The following is a 19,681-nucleotide window of genomic DNA, read 5'->3' as shown; positions in this document are numbered from 1 at the left end:
GTACGGAATTTAAGTTATTAGGCCAATGTAATATTGCAAAAGATTTTTTATCAGATACTGTGTCATCTAACAACCTATTTTTATTTTAACAAATGAAGCAGCGGTCGTCAATCTGATAAAGTTCACAACTGATGCTTTTCGTCTACACTCAGAAACCATTATTAGATGTGATTTTATCACAATTTTAATTTAAAATCTCATTAACCGTCAGGCATATACTGTTTGAGTAAAACTAGATGACGCTATTTTCCAGAACATATTTGATAGGAAACTTGCATTTATCAAATGAAATCATGGTTTTAGATCATTTAAGAAAGACTACACTTAAGTTTACATATTTCTCCATTTTTGTCAATTCCAGTTGCAACATGAAATATTTTTATTAATCTATTTTCGTCTTTTCCATTTCAATAGTTATTTGAAACAGTATGGAGGAACAAACTCACTGACTTTACTTTACGTAATATTTCCAGGTTTTCTGCATTTCAACAGTTTTATTGTGATATAGGAAAACAATATGACACTTTATTGTCGAGTTGAATAATATTCATCAAAACTGTTAAAAGTAAAGCAGTTTGTTATATTCAGTAGCTTCTGATCTTATCAACAAATGGGGATCAGAATTTGATAATTAATTGAGTGATTAATATAGGTGATTGAGAATAAGATTTACACTTATTATCAGTCATAATGTTGACAATTTTCCATATAATTTAGGTTGTTTTTAAACAAGATATCAAACTAATAATGTTGAATAATCATAATAAAAAGTGAATAAAACGAAAAACTGATAAACATAATAACATAGATTTACACTTCACATGAGACATTAGTGTTAGATCTATTACATTGTAAACCGTTACATATTCTAAATAGTTCTTTAAAGATTTTGAACAAGTAGAAGAGTTCATCATAATAGTATTACAACCACATTCTATGCATGTTTCTATATAGACAGTCTTATATACGTCAAACATAGTTTACGGAATGCTATTAAATTTAACTATAAAATACAACATACATTATACATATAATAAATTAAATATATTACAGACATTATAATCATGACTTGTTAAGCATACATGGAGTGCCAACTGAGAAAACATTGTTATGATACAAGTACCTGTTTGTAGAAAATAGCGTTCGGAATGTTTATTTATATTCAGTTGTATGTGAGTTTTCACGATGGCAAAGCCACATCGAGCTATCTGTTGAGTCCACCGTTGGTTCAGTTGTCTTTATTGTGAAACATAGAATATTAAGTAAATAAGAAATAGTTATTGGACGCACCGTAGGGCTTGTTTTGTCTGCAAGACTAACTAACATGTGTTCAATTTACATTTCTTATATTATAGTACAGTATCTCTGAACTTTCTGTACTGGGATAAAATATATCTGAACATTCCGTACTGGTACAAAATTGAATCGTTTCTGTACCTTAGTGTACGGTATCTATGCGTACTATAACGGCATATAATATGACTGGACTTTAATTTCCATACTGGGATAAAATGTATCGGAAATTGTATTTAATGATACAGTCTCTCTAAACCTTTTTTAGTGCGAAAAGATTAATTTATCGTTCTAAACTGTAACACAAAACGCTATAATTCTAAGATAGTTCCTCTTCTTGAAGGGCAAGCAAAGAGCAACAATATTTAATTAAAACATTTATAACATAAAACCGTACTTGTAATAAACGTGACATAATTTTCTAAAACACTTGTGATGTAACAAAGCATTTGCAATTAACATATGGTAATTTACTAAAACACTTTTAAAATAAACATGTTTTGCTTTTATATCTGATGAAACAAATTAATGTTTGTCATTGTTATTAAATACTTGCCTTGATTTTGGAAAATTCTTCGCAATTATGATTTTCTGTCTTATTCCTACTACACTTCTTTCTTGACGTATCGTTTAAATTCCAGGCATTTTGCCAATACCGCATGTAAGCACTAATTATTTACTTAGGCTGTATTTTCATAACTTTTTCCTCAGTTCAGATTTTAAGTAAATTTGTTTGTTTTAGAATTTCGCGCAAAGCTACATGAGAGCTATCTGCACTAGTTGTCCCTAATTTTGCAGTGTAAGACTGGAGGGAAGGTAGCTAGTCATCACCACCCACCGCCAACTCTTGGGCGACTCTTTTACCAACGAATAATGGGGTTGACACTGCACACTATAGCGCCCCCACGGCAGAGAGGACAAGCATGTTTGTGCGACCAGAATTCGAACCCGCGAACCTCAGATTACGAGACGAACGATTCAATTCACCTGGCATTGCCGAGCCTCACAAGAACGTATTTTATCACAAGCCAGTGTGAAGAAATTTCTGCACAGTGCGTTTTAACAAGTGAAATAAGGTCAATACGTTTCCAGTCAATGATGTCACAACTAAACCAGAGAACCTGTTCTAAATGTAGATAAAATCTCGAATAGACCTCACTGCACGTGTATTCTATACAATTTATTGAAGACAGCTAGAGTTGGATGTGTTATTATTGATATGATTTGATATTCCAGTTGTTTACAGAAGTATTACGAATCTCCAGTTGAAATACACATATAACGTAGTTTATTTGTTCTAATACTATTCTTTAATGTGCATCTTTCACAAGACTACATGAAAAACAAAGTGACAAGTTTATTTTAAAATATGTATATCATATGTTTTTTTCAGCTGCAGCACAGCGGCTTATAAAACGGCTGAAAGTTATTATTATTTTATTAATATTTTAAGTACAAACTTCTAACTCATATCTTCATCACCTCTTGATCGATTTGAGAGCTAATATCGATCGATATTCTCGATCGTACCAAAAGTGTCACAGATTAATTCAGTATAATCCTGCCTAAAATAATTTTAATTGAAGGTAGGTTGGTAGGAATCCTGATGAATAATAAAATTGTATGAAATGTACCCACGCCCCAAACCTTGTATTAGTAATGTAAGAAAATATAGCCAGTAAAGAGGACAGAAAAAAAATGTCTCGTAGATTAATTTACTCAAATTCTGTTTAACATATTTTGAAGTGCCTTTGGTTATTTAGGTTTTCGTCTTGTTTTATCAAATAATGCTTTTGATAGTAAAAGATGTGTTTTTAGTTATGTCTTGCTGGAACTATCATCTCAACTGCTTGTTTTGTTTTTGTTTTTGAATTTCGCGCACAACTAATCGAGGGCAATCTGCACCTACCCGTCCCTAATTTAGCAGTGTAAGACAAGAGGGAAGGCAGCTAGTCATCACTACGCTCCGCCAACTCTTGGGTTACTCTTTTACCAACGGATAGTGGGATTGACTGTGGTATTGACCGTTACATAATAAAGCTCCCACGGCTGAAAGGGCGAGTATGTTTGGTGCGACCAGGATTCGAACCCGCGGCATTAAGTTTACGAGTCGAACGCCGGGGACTTTTGGCGAGTGTGAGCTGAGAGATAGGCGAGTTTTCTGCAAACTCTTGAGTTTATATGAATAGTGTAGGAAAACTTATAACACTTTCCCTGCGACAACCACCTTCACTTATCTGAACAAAGATAAATTACTATACTCACTTGGATAAAAATAATTACCCATATTGTAAGAAACAGCACCAGTTGAATGAGAAGGAAAAAGAGACAGATCCAACTAGGTCGAAGAAAGCGCGGGTCGCCAAGGAAAAAGCGATGCCGACCACTGCAGCGTGAAATACAACCATGAGTCCGGAAAACCAAGAAACATCCACAACGGGTGGCCTGAAAAACAAACAAAGAAGTCTACTTCTCTTGGTGGCCAAAAACAAGAATTAATTTAGAATTTAGAAAAACAACTCCCCGTTACTGGCACTTTGTAATGTTGCAAAAACAAAATTAACATCTCTGTAATGTGATAAAGAAACAATAAAAAGAATATAAGAGAAAAACGAAAACCAGAAAGAAAAATAGTTAAGTAATTCAAGTGAAAATTCTGAAAACGAAGATGAAGGTGAAGAAACTTCTCATACTGAGGTAGAGATAGTTCCTTCCTCCACCAAAAATAATACGAATGATGTTACTAACTTAAACAAAGCTTTGGATGTTGATAACGCAAAAACTAATGAAGAAGAAAAATCTAGAACAAAGCGATGAACAAACAAATGAAAACCAAGAGTTTACTCTAGTAGTGTCTCAAATAAAAAGTAGAAATTCATTACAAAATGAAACTACAAACCAAAAAACACACCACTTAAAACAAAACACCCAAATATTCTATTCTTATTGAGGCGTGCCTAGCATATATAATCAACCGCAACTAGCAGCGTAAATTAGCAGATGTAAACCACGTGTTGAAACAGCTAGCGTCAAGCGTTTACCTACGGGCGGTGTCCTTGTCCGAGGTCAAGGAGCTGCTGACGTAAATAAACTATTTAAAGAATGGCCCAAGGACGCCCTCGCACCTGGGAACATGAATATATATTTACCAGGAATTAAACCAGAGCCTAAGGCAATAGTAATCAGTAGGGTGCACCACTCCATAAAAAAATAGGATATTGAGCAAGCATTACATAAACTAAATATACCATACACTAAAGTGGAAAGAATTATTTCCAAGGTCACTAAGAAACCAACAAATTTAGTAAGAGTTGACATGGAACAACATTAAAACATCTTGTAACTGATAAACAATGGTATCATTTTGTGGTACCAAAAATTCCAAGTTGAACAGCTAAAAACACCAGCATTAGAAATTACACAGTGTTATAATTGCCAACGATATGAACACGTTTCGGCGGCATGTCTAGCAACACCGAGGTGTTGCGGATGTGGACGTGAACACCACATATCTGCACGTGAAAAAGATCAAGCTGAACCAAACTGCTGTAACTCTGGGGAAACACAAACATAAATTATAAAGGACCCGACAAATAAAAAGATAAATCAACGCATTTGTGATATAAAAACAATAAAACCAACACAAGATAACACACCTAACACAACAAACACACACAACTACAGCTCCATTTACATATGCACAAATGTTGAAAGAAAACATTACACAAACAAAACCACCAATAAAGAAACAACAAACTTCAACCAAAACAGTGAGCAATTTACAATAACTTAACAAAATCACAGATACAACAACCAATAAGAAAATAACAAACAATGAAACAAATCTAACAGTAAACCCAATTAAAAACATTGTTACAGAGTTTATTAGAGAATTTACAAAACCGACCCAATCGAAATATAGAATAGACCTATTCATAGACACAGCTAAAAAACACAAAAAATCACATATACCTCAACTAATCACAACAATCATAGGATACATGCTAAAATTTTAATTACACAGTTCTAATTATCAACATCCAAGGTGCACTTGCTTCCAAGAAACACGAGATCGAAGACTTAATAAAAGATATTATTCCTGATATTCTTATAATAAGTGTAACACTAATTTATCCTAAGAATAGATTCAAAATATGTAACTATACATCAATAAGAAGAGATAGAAGAAATAATCAAGACACCAACAGAATAATTATGTTATCATATAAAGAACACCTTTCCATTACTGAAATCCAAATGAACAGCTGAAAGGAAAATATAATGGTTGATATCCTCTTAGAAAACCACTCGATAATAACAGTAGCAGGAATATATTGTTCTCTAACAAAGTGTATAGACATAAATCTTATCTACAACATCTTTTATCATAACTAAAATACACTTGTAATAGGTGAAGTGGGTTTCTCGTCATCCCGCATAAACTGCCCCAATCCTTTAAAAAATATTTATGTTAATTAAATAACTTATTAATAGCAACATATACAATTTTGTGCTTTTAACTCCACTTATATGAAACTTTATATATGTTTATAATTTTACAGCTTGTTAGAATCCGGATTATCTCCAGTAAAAGTGATATTTTGAAATCTCACCTTTATTCAAAAAACAACCCGAAGGTTATACAGTGCAAGAAAAATGTACACTTGACATTACTGTAAACTTAATTAGGAAATAAAAATTCTGCTTAAAACTTAGTTTGATTTTTTTTCGCCATAGAAAACATAAAACAATAAACTGAATAAATTAAGAAATAAAGTACAATTTATTGTTAAAGAAAACTTTCGTTAATCTGTCTGTCTGTGTGTGTCTCCTGTTCAAGGAACACGATTTGATACAGAATCAAATGATTGCTTATGGTTAATTTCTGTAGAATATATATCGAGTGTTGACAGTTCGGAAAAAAACGCTGTAAAAGAAATATTACTACATGGTCAAATGTTTGACCCGGATATTTATTTTGTATCTATACTGACATTCTTGTTATCGATATTTAATCAATAAGACAGCTGTTTACCTTTCAGGAAGTTTTAAGCTTGTTGGTATTCAATCTTTTGTAACTTGTTCTCACACTGTAGTGATGTCATTCTATCATAGTTTCTTCTTGGTTGAACTCATTAGTTGATAGTTTCAACTAATTACAGACAAAACGCTAAACGAGCAGCAGACACTTTTTCAACATGTTTTATTCAAGCATTGTTGTTCTTGGATCATCATTGTTTTATAAACGTGTGTACTGATACTTCACTGTATTCTGTATCACAATTCTCATTATTAACCAATATAATACGAGACTTTAAAAATATTTAGCGAGGCCTCACTCTTACTTGCTTAATAAAAATCTCTGATAAATATTTACTCGTAAAAGCTTACTTTTTCGATCCTTACATCGTACATCCATCACCATTTACAATTTAATATTAATAATGTAAATAAATGTATGTATATAAACATATATACCATACATTCATTATAAACTTGTTCATAGATATAATGATATGTAGTAAACACACTCAATGATTGTACATAATCAGATAATATTCATTAGCTATATAACATTTAACAATATAATATTTATCGTAAAAGAAACTACAAATTAAGAACAAAGTGATTAATGTGGTATACATTCTCTTATGTCTTCTCATAAGAGAACGTTGTTACAACTCTCTTACTTAATTGTTTTACACGCACTTCGATGTATCACTTAACACTTCTTCGCTCAAGTTGTCTTCTTCTGGAATAACACTATCGTAATGTGGGTTTTATTTTATATATCATTGATTAACTGTGTTGCGGTAATATTTTATAGCTTCTTTTGTTATGGGAAAATAATCTTGTTATTGTACGCCTGTTTTCGAACATTTCATTTTTGGTTTCTCAAACATATATATATATATTAATTGATTCTATTAATTTTCATCTGTATATTAAACTTTTGATTAGGTAACTTCTCGCCAATTATTTACAAATTCAATATTAATGTATAGCTATCATAAATCACTCGACATCAAAATCAGATGGGATATCACTTCAGTGGCCTGTGAGTAAGAAAATCTTTTGTAATTCTCTAGGCCTGATTTGGTTATATTTTTGAATTTACAGCTCATCTAACTTACAATATGTCATTAAAGCCAATTTTTCACGTACTGTGTACAACACCATACTTACCAGTATTACTACCAAATATACTGTTATCATTACTGAATAAGTCAACTTCCACTTATCTAATCTACTTCCTTCCGTTGTAACTCTCCTGTGACGTACATGTTGTTAAAATTCCTTGATACTTTACCCAGCTCTCCAACAGGGCAAGTTTCGGATGTCATCCTATAAGATTGATAGTCGTTTAAAATTTAAATCTAGTTTTATTTTATGAATTAACTGTAACATTTTATAGGCAATAGCTTTTGCTAGTAGGGTACTCTTATATTCAACGGAGTTTATGTATATTTAGCTTTACTTCTAAGACAAGAGGACAACGTAATTCCTTGGGTAGGAGCTGAACTTGTTCTGACCAATCTGAGATATCAACTATTCTTTAATTTAATTACATCAGTTCCATAAAGAAACCGATTTATATTTCATTTAGGGCATAGAATCGAATAGGTAATTTCATCTTTTACACATAAAATAACCAAGTTACTGGTGTTTTAATTTTCTAACAATAGAATAATGTAATTATAATTATTCTATTTTTAAAATGTTCAGGGTTACCTACTCTAAGGGGTCATATATCCCATTTTGGGATGTCTTTCTCTTTTATATCCACACTTAGAGCTAACAAACAGTTAAAGGTTGAAGTCAAGTATACAGTCTTATACAATTTGAACATTCTATTCGTTGCTTTCAAACGCATCTCTATAACACCCTAAGTGTATCCTTTGCTGCAGCTGTCTTTACATAAGTTGATTTGTAATACATATAAATCTATTCACTATTTGTAGGTTTCATATATTGTATGTACGAAAGTAACTTCCTACCAATTTCATCTACTATTTGTTTTCATGTATATTTGGACGTACAAAGTATGAACTAACTTTCTGTCTTCAGCTACATATATAATACTTGTTCTAACTTAGATAACTCAGTCTTACAATTTCCAACTGTAAATAATAATTTTAATAGTTATTTTGAATTCTGGAATTAAAAACTAACATTTCAGTTCCTACTTAATGAAGTTCAGACTGTCTGATTCTGGTATGTATCAAAATTTTGAAATGTTTTCTAAGACTTAGGACACTTTCCTAAATTTGTGGTCAATTAATTGAAGAGTCTGGGTTAATTAGTTCATTATAGTGATATGTTAAGTTAACCATTTCCATCTATACCTGTCTTTGCTGTTCGATTTTTTTGTTTAATTGACGTAAATCGTTCGTTTTTGCTTATGCGAAGAAAAATTTAAAAACATTTCCACCTGCGTCTATTAAACCACATTTTTGTGGAATCCGATCGGAAATCGAGACGCTATCTTTAATATAATTTAAGTCTAATAACAAAACTTCTATCTTGATAAGATATCGTCTAACTAAGGTGTTATAGTTTTTAGTTCCTTCCTGTATGATCTTTACTGAACATTAGACTGCTATTACTTGAATTGTTATATGTAATGACGTCATATTTTCCGAACCACCGTCATAAAAACCAACACGACTACTTACGACAAAAGATTTTGCTAACAATATTACATCTTCTCGTAATCAAATTATTAATCGTAAATACTGTAAAAATGGTTTATCTTCGAAAATAATTCACTTATCTCATGATAATATAAAATTTTCTTCTTCAATAAAAAGCATACGCGTCTTATTTCTTACTGCTAAAATACGTTATTTGCCGCCATGTTTCCACTCACCAAAAGGAAAATGATCGTAGTAAAGATATTTCTACAACTGTAACATATAAAGAGAAATGTCCGATAACCCCACAGGCACAAAGATATATATATATAACATATTCAATAATGTTTATACACATCCTATATTGTCAACTTAAGTCTAATTACAGCTACGACTACGGCTTAACATATTGTTAAAAGCTACTAGCATACCAAGTGTTTCTTCTACTTAGCTAACAATAACTCTATTAGTGTCGTTTGTGGGGCTATGTAGAACTACTTGGGGATAAACTTTCACTCGTCTTTTAGTAGGGGTAAGGATTACTTCTTGTTGAGTTGGTAAACGACCACATGATCTAAGTTTATAATCATGGGTAAAAGTATCATCTTAAGTGGGTATAGATGTTCTTGATACACGGTCCAATGGTACAGGGGTATACTAGAGAGGGTATACGTAGGGTTATCTATGTCAACACTTCTATCACCTAATGTAGTATCAACGTCCTATAAATTTTAAGTTTTTTTATCCTGGCTTCACAATTTCTTCATTATCATAAGATAAATCTAGCTTATTCAAATCATGAGATTCCCCTTTTACATTTTCTTTTTTGTCAGTTGTCTGGTTTTCATATATTCGTAATAATAGGGTTTTTTTTTCTTCAGTGTCTCTAATTATTAACATGCACCAACTGTTTTCTTTTTCCACACATTTGTTTATTCTCAAAATTAATTAAACTTGTTTCTTTAAGGACACTGAAAGTGTCTTTCCACAGTTTTACTTGTTTCTTGTTGTTTTCCCTCTTGAAAATCATAACCTTCTGCATGATAAAATATTTTTATGGTCAAATCTCTTGCCTCGGCAGCAGTACATCTCTACCGTGTAATAGGAAAAAAACGAACTTTTCAAAGTAGACTCAATTTCAGCACTTTTGTAATAAATGAACCAGATCGTCCCAGGTTTTATTATCTTTCTTACAGTATTGAGAGATCATATCTAGGAAAGTTCTGTTTCGCTTTTTGATCAGGTAAGCAAGTTATTTATTAACTCATGATTATTTTGTTCAGTAATCACATAATCTAAATCACAAATTATGGGGCCACACACTCACGTAAAATTAATAGATCAATTTTAATATTTAATTAGCTAATCTTCAAAGTGAGTTTACGGGATATGAATTGGATTGGTGACAGTCGAAGCTTTCTTTGATAATACAGTTTTTTAGAAGATACCATGACATCTGGCTATCTATTTTTATTTTAAGAAATGAAAGAAATAGCGGTAAGACTAATTATATTCACTCTTGGTGCTTTACTATCAACTACAGTCAGAAATCTTTATTAGATGCGATTTTATCATAATCTTAAATCAAAATCTCCTTAGTTCACGGGTACATGAACAAAAATAAACTTTTTTTTTTCCTTTTATACTATTTGAGTCACACTAGACAGCACTGTATTCCAGGAAATCTGTGAAAAGAAATATTTATTTATCAAATGAAATCATGGTTTCAGAATATTTAAAAAAAAAACAACTTAAGTTTATATATTTCTCCATTTTTGTCAATTCCAGTCCAAACATAAAACTCTTCTATTAACATATTTTCATCGTTTCTTTTTCAATAATCAACTGAAACAGTGTTTTAGAACAGTGTCTTTGGCTTTACTCGACGGTAACACTTCCATATTTTCTGCATGGTTGCAGTTTTTATGCGATTTAGGAAAACAGTGTGACATGTTGTTGTCCAATTTAATGAGATCCATCAAAACTGTTAAATGTCAAACAGTATTATTAAATTCGCCAGCTTCGGATCTAATGAACCAATAAGGATCAGAATTTGATAAGAAATCTAGCGATATATTCGAGACGACATAACTTGTAGACATTATAAATTAATTATATATCAGATATTACAATCAATAAAGATGGTGTAACTATCCTTAAAAGAAGAATAGAACATTCCATACGAAGCACGTACCAATTACTCGGTAACAAGATAGTAAAGTAAAGTAAATATTCTCATCGATTTCAGATCTGTTTACAGCTTTTGATTGAAACAATAATAAAGACAGAGAAACTTATTTAATGAGAACATGAATTGTTAATCATACATACTATACCAACGAAAAAAATTGTTATTAAATAAGTACCTGAGAGTAAAAATTAGCGTTTGGAAGGTTTATTTATATTAGGTTGTGTTTGTGTGTTTTTATTATAGCAAAGCCACATCGGTCTTTCTGCTGAGTCTTCGGTATATTCAGTTGTCTCTACTGTAAAACATAGAACAATAAATCATTAAGAAGTAATTATTGAACGTACCGTGTAACGTATAATTTAAGTAAAATTGTAAATTTTATCTAAATAGCCTTAATTTACTTATTCAGAAAGTTTGACATAACGTAACGGTACAAAACCAAACTCGTTTGGAATGTGACACACAAATAAATAATAATAATGTGCAAAATAAAAACATACAAATTAGAGTTTTTGCATAAAATAATTGAGATTGTAACATAGGGAAATAAATAACTCTGTATTTTACTTTTGGACGAAGTTATATAAACCACATAAAGCCTATTCAACACGATATCGTCCTTTGAAAGTACATTAGTATCAGAAAGAAAACTAAAACACTTCTATAAAGTTTGTTGCGTTGATTTGTGATTTAAATTTGTTTGTCAATATATCTGGAAAAGAATCTAATTATAAAGTACGACCTTTGTATAATTTAAAATCAGTAAATAGTAATCTAGGTCATAAAAGTTTTGTAACTCAGAGCTATGGCCTTCACTGTGATGGCGTCATCACGACACATTATATAAATTCGTAACTTTGAAGAATACTATTAACATAACCAACTAACTTGCAACTGATATCAACGTCTTTTACCTTATTGCAGTATAATGAAGATAAAGTCAGTGGTAAGGTATTCTATTTCAGTATAACAAAATTCCCAGTAAAATAATACTGTGATAAACGCTCTCATTATATAAAACAACAAACAAGAAAATTATGTTGAATTTACGAGCAAGCTCCTCGCGCGGAATCTGTCACAACACCAGTAAAATAATCTTTATGTTGACTAGATTCACTAAATTAATCAGTCATTTCTATTACCGTTATTAATATAAATTTTGGTTTAACGGTTTGAACTAAACATGAATAATGCCATTTATTTTTACTTAATCTTTAATCTATTCTATGAATGCACATTTTGAAATGAAATATAAAAGGTTTATGGGAAAAAAGTTATAGGATAAGCTAATTTACATCGTACTAGTTTGTGTAATTGTATGTTTTTGTGAAATAACTTTGGATCTACAGAATTTCCTCTCGGAAGAAGCAAATAGCTAGGTTTTTTAATGGTCCTAGTTTGATAAAAAAAATAAAATTTGATATTTATATTTTTACAGAATTTCATTCTACTTTTGGTGATTACGGTCTACTATGCAGAAAGTTATGCAGAAAACGGAGTTAACAGAATAACCCGAAACATCCACAATGGTTATAGAGGTCACGGATATATAGGGGGGGAAGTAGTAGAGCTCTTAACAGACTCAAGAATAAAAGTGGTTTTGATAAGAAACAAGATTTCGGTATATGTAACAGAAATGGAAGATACAAGAAATATATGTTTAGAAGAATCACAGACGTGTGCTTGGTTTTTGACAGTGACCCTAACTTAATAGATGGGTTAAGAAGAGAAACACGAACAGTAAGACATTTACATTCCGGTGGTGGAAGAAGAAGTGAAACAAGATTAGATAGTGAGCTAAGAATGAATGACAGTCTACATTTGGGAGCATAAAATCGTATTGGCGGAGGGTAATTTGTAACAACACACTTAATTTCGATGTTCAAGTTAGTATAAATAAGTAAGAATATCAACATTTAAAAACGGAAGAGTTTCAAAGTTTCAATTTTGAAATAATAAAGTTAATCAATTTAACCACCAGGCCATACCTCTCGACTCGTGAATCTGAGATTGCTGGTTGAAATCTTGATGATTGGTCAAAGTTTACCCCAACATTTTCAAAATTCGTGACTTATGTTATGTCTTTTTTTATTAATATGAACATTATCTCACAGGATAAAAAAATGCATACTCTGTTCTTTTAATAACTATAACCCCATATTGTCATTGGTATTTTCAGTTTTTGGAAGAACCTGGTTTGATAACTTTATTGTTTTTAAAATTTTTGAATATTTAAAAAACTTGCCGAATTCTAATGGTAAATATAAATCGTTGTTTTTTTAGATAATGTCTAAGAGTTTAAAATTTATACACATTAAAAAACCGTATTGGTTTGAAATGAGAAACATAAGGAAATCAGTACATGTTGTTTATTTAATATAAAGCTACACAGTGGTGTATGTGAACTTTGTTTATCGCATAGAACCTACATCAGATATTAGCGATTTAAGTCACTAAAGTTATGGATAAGTCGTTGGGAGAAGAGAAAGGACTGTTATTGTTGTACATCATAAGTAATCTTCATTTTTATTAAAGGGTAAGAATGGAACATTTTAACATCTGCTTTACAATTAGCTGTAAGGAAAGAGGAGGAGATTCATAAATGGATTAGAGTCTGTGTTATATTATTTGTTACACAAGATTCCAGTGGTATATATATATATATATATATATATTTGTTATAAAAAACATTTAAAGAAAATTATGGTTATATTAATAAAAATATTATCTGTGTATATGTATAGATAAAAGTATAGTGCATATTGAAACGAACTAAAACAGTAATCAAATAATTTATAGTGTCCTTAAAACATAAACTTCTTTAGATTAGCAAAGAGAAAGTTTCCAACTCTTTGTTAAACTGAAGATAACCTGAGAAGGTGGAAACTTTGAGCCCAACTTTATCTTAATAAACGTTTTAATACCATATCAGCCATCTAGGGATATATTTTTATTTCAAATAAGTTTCTCTTTATCACAAATAAACTTATCCATGCCTTTAAAAGTCATTATAGTTAATTAAATAACTTACTTATAACAACACCGACAATTTTGTGCTCTTAACTCAACTTATATGAAAGTTCATATATGCTTTTATTTTTAAAGTTTCTTAGGAACCGGATTACCGCCGAAAGAAATGATATTCCGAAATTTTACCTCAATTTAAATAACACCCAAAGGTAATATAGTGCAAGAAAAATATATTATAGAAAATACTGTAAAAAGAATATTGAAATTAAAATTTTGCATTGAAACTCGGTTTTAGTATCTTTGGTAATAGAAAACAGAGAAAAATAAAGTAAGAAATAAAGTGTAATTTATATTTAAAAGAAAACCGTTAATTTGTCTGTCTGTGTGTTTCTCTTGTTCCAGGAACACGTTTCGTTACAGAATCAAATACTTGCCTACGTTAGTTTCCATAGAATATATTTCGTGTATTGACAATTCGAAAAAGAAATGTTCTAGAAGAAATGTTACAACATGATCGAATGTTTGACCCTGAGTTTTATCTTCACCCACATTCTTGTTATCGATATTTGATCAATAAAACAGCTGTTTACATTTCAGGATACTTGTTAGTAATCAATCCTTCATAACTTTATATTCAGGATACTTGTTAGTAATCAATCCTTCATAACTTTATATTCAGGATACTTGTTAGTAATCAATCCTTCATAACTTTATATTCAGGATACTTGTTAGTAATCAATCCTTCATAACTTTATATTCAGGATACTTGTTAGTAATCAATCCTTCATAACTTTATATTCAGGATACTTGTTAGTAATCAATCCTTCATAACTTTATATTCAGGATACTTGTTAGTAATCAATCCTTCATAACTTTATATTCAGGATACTTGTTAGTAATCAATCCTTCATAACTTTATATTCAGGATACTTGTTAGTAATCAATCCTTCATAACTTTATATTCAGGATACTTGTTAGTAATCAATCCTTCATAACTTTATATTCAGGATACTTGTTAGTAATCAATCCTTCATAACTTTATATTCAGGATACTTGTTAGTAATCAATCCTTCATAACTTTATATTCAGGATACTTGTTAGTAATCAATCCTTCATAACTTTATACTGTAGTGATGTCCAGCTGTCACAGTTTATTTTTTAGATCCATTTCTAATAAAGTGTCGATAGTTTCCACAACCCCTTTATAAACCTTGATAGCGTCAACTAATTACAGACTAAACGGTAAAGGAGGAGTGGAAACTTTCTCAACATGTTTTATAGAATCATTTTTGTTCGATAATAATAAATCTTTTATATACGTTTGTACTGATACTTCACTGTATCCAGTATCACTTTTCTCATTATTAAACGAAATATTACGAGACTTCTAAAATATTTAGCGATGCCTCACTCCTCATTGTTTGAAAAGAAAAATTATATCTGATAAATATTTACTCGTGAAACCTCAATTTTTCCATCCTTACATCTTATATCCATCAACATTTACAATCTTCTGTTTAAAACGTATGTATATATATAAAAATATATACCATGTATTTATTATAAAGTTCTTCATAGATATAGTAACAGTTAATAAACGCTTTCAATGACACTTAATTATGCACATAATATTTATTAGTTTTGTTACACTAACCTATATAATACTTCATAATAAAAAGACAGTGATTAATGTCGGTATACTCTATATTGTATTAAATTAATTAATACATCAAATTGTAGGCCATCTGTAACAATCGAGAGACGTCTTCATTCTTCTTACTTCCACTGTCAGTTCTTTCCTGGTCTTCTCTAACAATCAAGAGACGCCTTCATTCTTCTTACTTCCACTGGTTCTTGGTCTTCTGTAACAATCAAGAGACGTCTTCATTCTTCTTACTTCCACTGTCAGTTCTCTGGTCTTGGTCTTCATTCTTCTTACTTCCACTGTCAGTTCTCTCCTGGTCTTCTGTAACAATCAAGAGACGTCTTCATTCTTCTTACTTCCACTGTCAGTTCTCTCTTGGTCTTCTGTAACAATCAAGAGACGTCTTCATTCTTCTTACTTCCACTGTCAGTTCTCTTACTTCCATTCTTCTTACTTCCACTGTCAGTTCTCTCCTGGTCTTCTGTAACAATCAAGAGACGTCATCATTCTTCTTACTTCCACTGTCAGTTCTCCCCTGGTCTTCTCTTTGAACTCATACTGGAAAGGTCTTCAAGGAGTGGAATGTTGTAATAACTTGCACACTGCACTGTTTTACACGCATTTCAATTTATCAATTAACACTTTTCCTCTCACGTTTCCTTCTACTTGAATAACATTATCGTAATGTGGGTTTTATTTTATCTGTCATTCATTAACTGTTTTGCAGTAATATTTCACAAATTATTTTGTTATCGTTTGTGGAAAATTAATCTTGTCCTTTTACATCGGTTTTCGAACATTTCGTTTTTGGATTCTAAAACACATGTATATATTAGTTCATTCTATTAATTTTGATCTGTATGTTTAACTTATGATTAACTAACCTCGCCAATTAGTTACGAAATTAATATTAACATAAAGCTATTATAAATCACTCTACAACAAAATCAGATGGGCTATCGTCACATAATTCAACCACTTCAGTGGCCTGAGTGTAAGACAACCTTCTGTTGTTGACTGAGCCTGATTTCGTTTTATTCTTGAATTTACACAGCTTATCTAACTTACAATATGTCATAAAAGCCAACCTTTCACGTACTGTGTATAACATCATACTTACTAGTTTTACTACCAAACATAATGATATTATTACTGAATCAATCATCTTCTACTTATATCAGCTTCTTCCTTCTGCTGTAGCTCTCTCGTGATGTACATTTGTTGAAATTCCTTGACACTTTATCCAGCTGTCGAACAGTGGAAGTTTCGGATTTCATCCTGTAAGTTTGAGAGTCCTTTAAGATTTAAATCTACATTTATATTCTGAATTATCTCTAACTCTTTTATAGTCAATAGCTCTTGCCAGTAGGGTTCTCTTATATTCAACGGACTTCCTATATATTTAGTTTTCCTTATAAAATTGAGAATATTATAATCTTTTGGCTGTGAGAAGATTATTTTCTTTTTCTTTTGAATTAAACACAAAACTACACAATGGACTATCTATGCTCTGCCCACCACGGGTTTCGAAATTTGGGTTTTTGCGTAGTATGTCCGGGGACTTACCGCTGAATCACTTAAGAGCCCGTGAAAAAAATAATTTTTGGTTAACCTAAGATATCAACTATTCTTTAATTTAATTACCTCAGTTCGATTTTTACCTGAATTTTATATGAACGAAAATTTTAAAAATTAAACAAATCTTGTTATTTAGCTACAGCGGGCGTTTTGTGCAGACTGTTAATATTCGATTAAAACTAGTTGTGGGACAGTCAGTGAACCTAATTCTTGAAAGAGTGATTGTCCGACGTTGAACTCTGATTGGAAGGATTTAAAGTCGTTTCTTCATCTCAAAGTTCATCACGACAACGTCAGTCAAGTAAACAACTTACAATAATTGAAAGAAGTGCTCTCTGTCGACATATCTAATACACTACATTTAATACATACAGAACCCGAACTGTATAAATTTGATAAAGAACACAGAGGTCACAATGAATTATTGGTCGGTTATTTCGTTTTTCACAATAACAGAACTGTACTAAGTTTTTTTCCTTTCGCTTCGCTGTCGGACATTAAGAGCCGTTGATCTCTGAAAGTATGTAAAACATTTTGGTGTTTTTGTTCAGCTACAAAGCTACTCGCGAGTTCTCTACACTAGCTATCCCGAATTTTGAAATGATAGAATAGGCCTAGAGTAAAGGCAGCTAGACAACATCCACAGTCAATTCTTGAACTACCCTTGTCAGATCAAATTTTGGAATTTGACTGCCACTCTCATAACGCACCTAAACTTCAAAGTTCCTTTTAAATAAAAACAATACTCTATCAAATGTTGGTTACTTCGTCCTTCAAGATGTAAAAAATTAGTAACGTGGTAACAGGCCTAACTAAGTGCGACAACTAATGACTCTATTAAAATTACGCAAATAAAACTAACACGACGACTTAAAGTTAATGAAGACGCACTATAACGTAATCAAATAACTGATTCTTGACCCACAATAAAAAATATACAACGTTTACAATTATTTACATTTCTTTTATTGCATCACAATAAAATATAAATATATATTATTCGGATTTTGATGAATGCGTTTGCAACTTAAAACAATAGAAACACAGCATAATAAAATGTAAGGCATTAGGTTAAAATCATTCCAAGGGAAAGAGTTACACAAGATCCACGTTTTGAGAAACTTTGGTTGAAAGACGAAGACGGTTTTACGTAATGTTAGCCATATATCATTCATCCTTTTAACATTTACCTTAAAGTAGTGGCTCGAGTAATGACATATGACATCGAAACTTTCATTACATAATGAATGCTATCAGAAACGAACACACACTATACCAACGTTATATCCAGTATTAAGATTTAATACGTAAGTAGTAACATTCATACACTAGAGAGAAAGATGCAACACACATTTCGTACTAATAACACGTATGAGCCACACTTGCGTCTTGAAATGACTAATGGACCGTCTTAATACTTTCTGTTCTTGAAATTCGCGCAAAGCTACTCTAGGGCTATCTCCACTTGCCGTCCCTAGTTTAGCATTGTAAGACTATAGAGAAGGTAGTTGGTCATCACCGCCAACTCCTGGGCTACTCTTTTACCAACGAATAATGGGATTGACAGTCACATTATAACGCCCCATAGCTGAAAGGGCGAGCATGTTTTCTGTAACGAGGATTCGAACCTGCGACCCTCAGATTGCGAGTCGAGCGCCTTAACAACCTGGACATTCTGGTCCATCTTAATACTTGGAAGGATTAAGAAAGGCTTCATTTTTTCCTTAGTGATTTCATGTAAAAAACAGGAAGAGAAAACAGTTTTATAACGTACTTCGGTGAGGAAAACAAACTGTAATACTGGAAGGAACGAAACTCGATTATAATTATTAAGCAATAGCAGTTTTTATCACTAAATAAGTTACGTTGCAAAATTGCTTTCTCTGTATTCAGGAACTTGTGATTTAATCAGAACCACATAAAATCATTACATCAGTTTACCTTAGTCCTAACAAGCGAATTTTTAAAGCTAGTTTCGTTATTCAACATGGCTGCGATACATAATTCACCATACAACTTGTCTCTTCGTTATCCAACGCAGCAGTAATGCATAATTCACTGTATGACTTATAACTTGACTTATAGAAAAAACTCAGCTTACTTCTGCTTTCCTTGTAGCTCATGATAAATAAAGTAGATAACCTTTTACAAACTCTTAAAAACCACGGGTTACAACAACAGATATTCATTTTTAAGATGAAGGAATGCTCCGCACGAAAAACCGGGTTCTCAAAAGTCTAGGTGGCCGATACTGCAATTTAACTCGTAACGAAAGAAACACGAGAGTTCATTTAAGGAATTAGATGCTGTCTCAGAATATTTCAAATCATTATAAAACATTTAAAGATTTCAAGAATAACAACACCAGTG

At 31.5% G+C, this 19,681-nt stretch overlaps 3 long non-coding RNA genes across 6 annotated transcripts in view; 2 read left to right on the top strand and 1 right to left on the bottom strand.

Annotated features, from left to right (window-relative positions):
* Positions 1–19,681, bottom strand: part of LOC143254158 (uncharacterized) — a 49,316-nt gene that overhangs the window by 16,971 nt on the left and 12,664 nt on the right. For 3 of the 4 annotated variants that reach the window (XR_013030041.1, XR_013030040.1, XR_013030039.1), the window contains exons 2-4: positions 16,854–17,011; positions 11,294–11,413; positions 1,850–3,738 (exon numbers count right to left, since the gene is read on the bottom strand). This is a non-coding gene — a long non-coding RNA (uncharacterized LOC143254158). Of the gene's footprint in view, positions 1–1,849; positions 3,739–5,628; positions 7,639–11,293; positions 11,414–16,853; positions 17,012–19,681 lie in introns of those variants that run through there. The other variant, XR_013030042.1, reaches the window with a different exon arrangement.
* LOC143254155 (uncharacterized) lies at positions 11,955–12,856 on the top strand. Its single transcript, XR_013030027.1, has 2 exons — positions 11,955–12,064; positions 12,557–12,856. It is a non-coding gene; the product is annotated as an uncharacterized LOC143254155 (long non-coding RNA).
* Positions 13,161–14,685, top strand: LOC143254173 (uncharacterized). Its single transcript, XR_013030059.1, has 2 exons — positions 13,161–14,297; positions 14,491–14,685. It is a non-coding gene; the product is annotated as an uncharacterized LOC143254173 (long non-coding RNA).

Source organism: Tachypleus tridentatus, chromosome 6, assembly GCF_004210375.1.
Source record: "Tachypleus tridentatus isolate NWPU-2018 chromosome 6, ASM421037v1, whole genome shotgun sequence".
NCBI classification, from domain to species: domain Eukaryota; kingdom Metazoa; phylum Arthropoda; class Merostomata; order Xiphosura; family Limulidae; genus Tachypleus; species Tachypleus tridentatus.
Note: the sequence above shows the minus strand (reverse complement) of the source record. Positions and strands in the feature narration are given on the sequence as shown.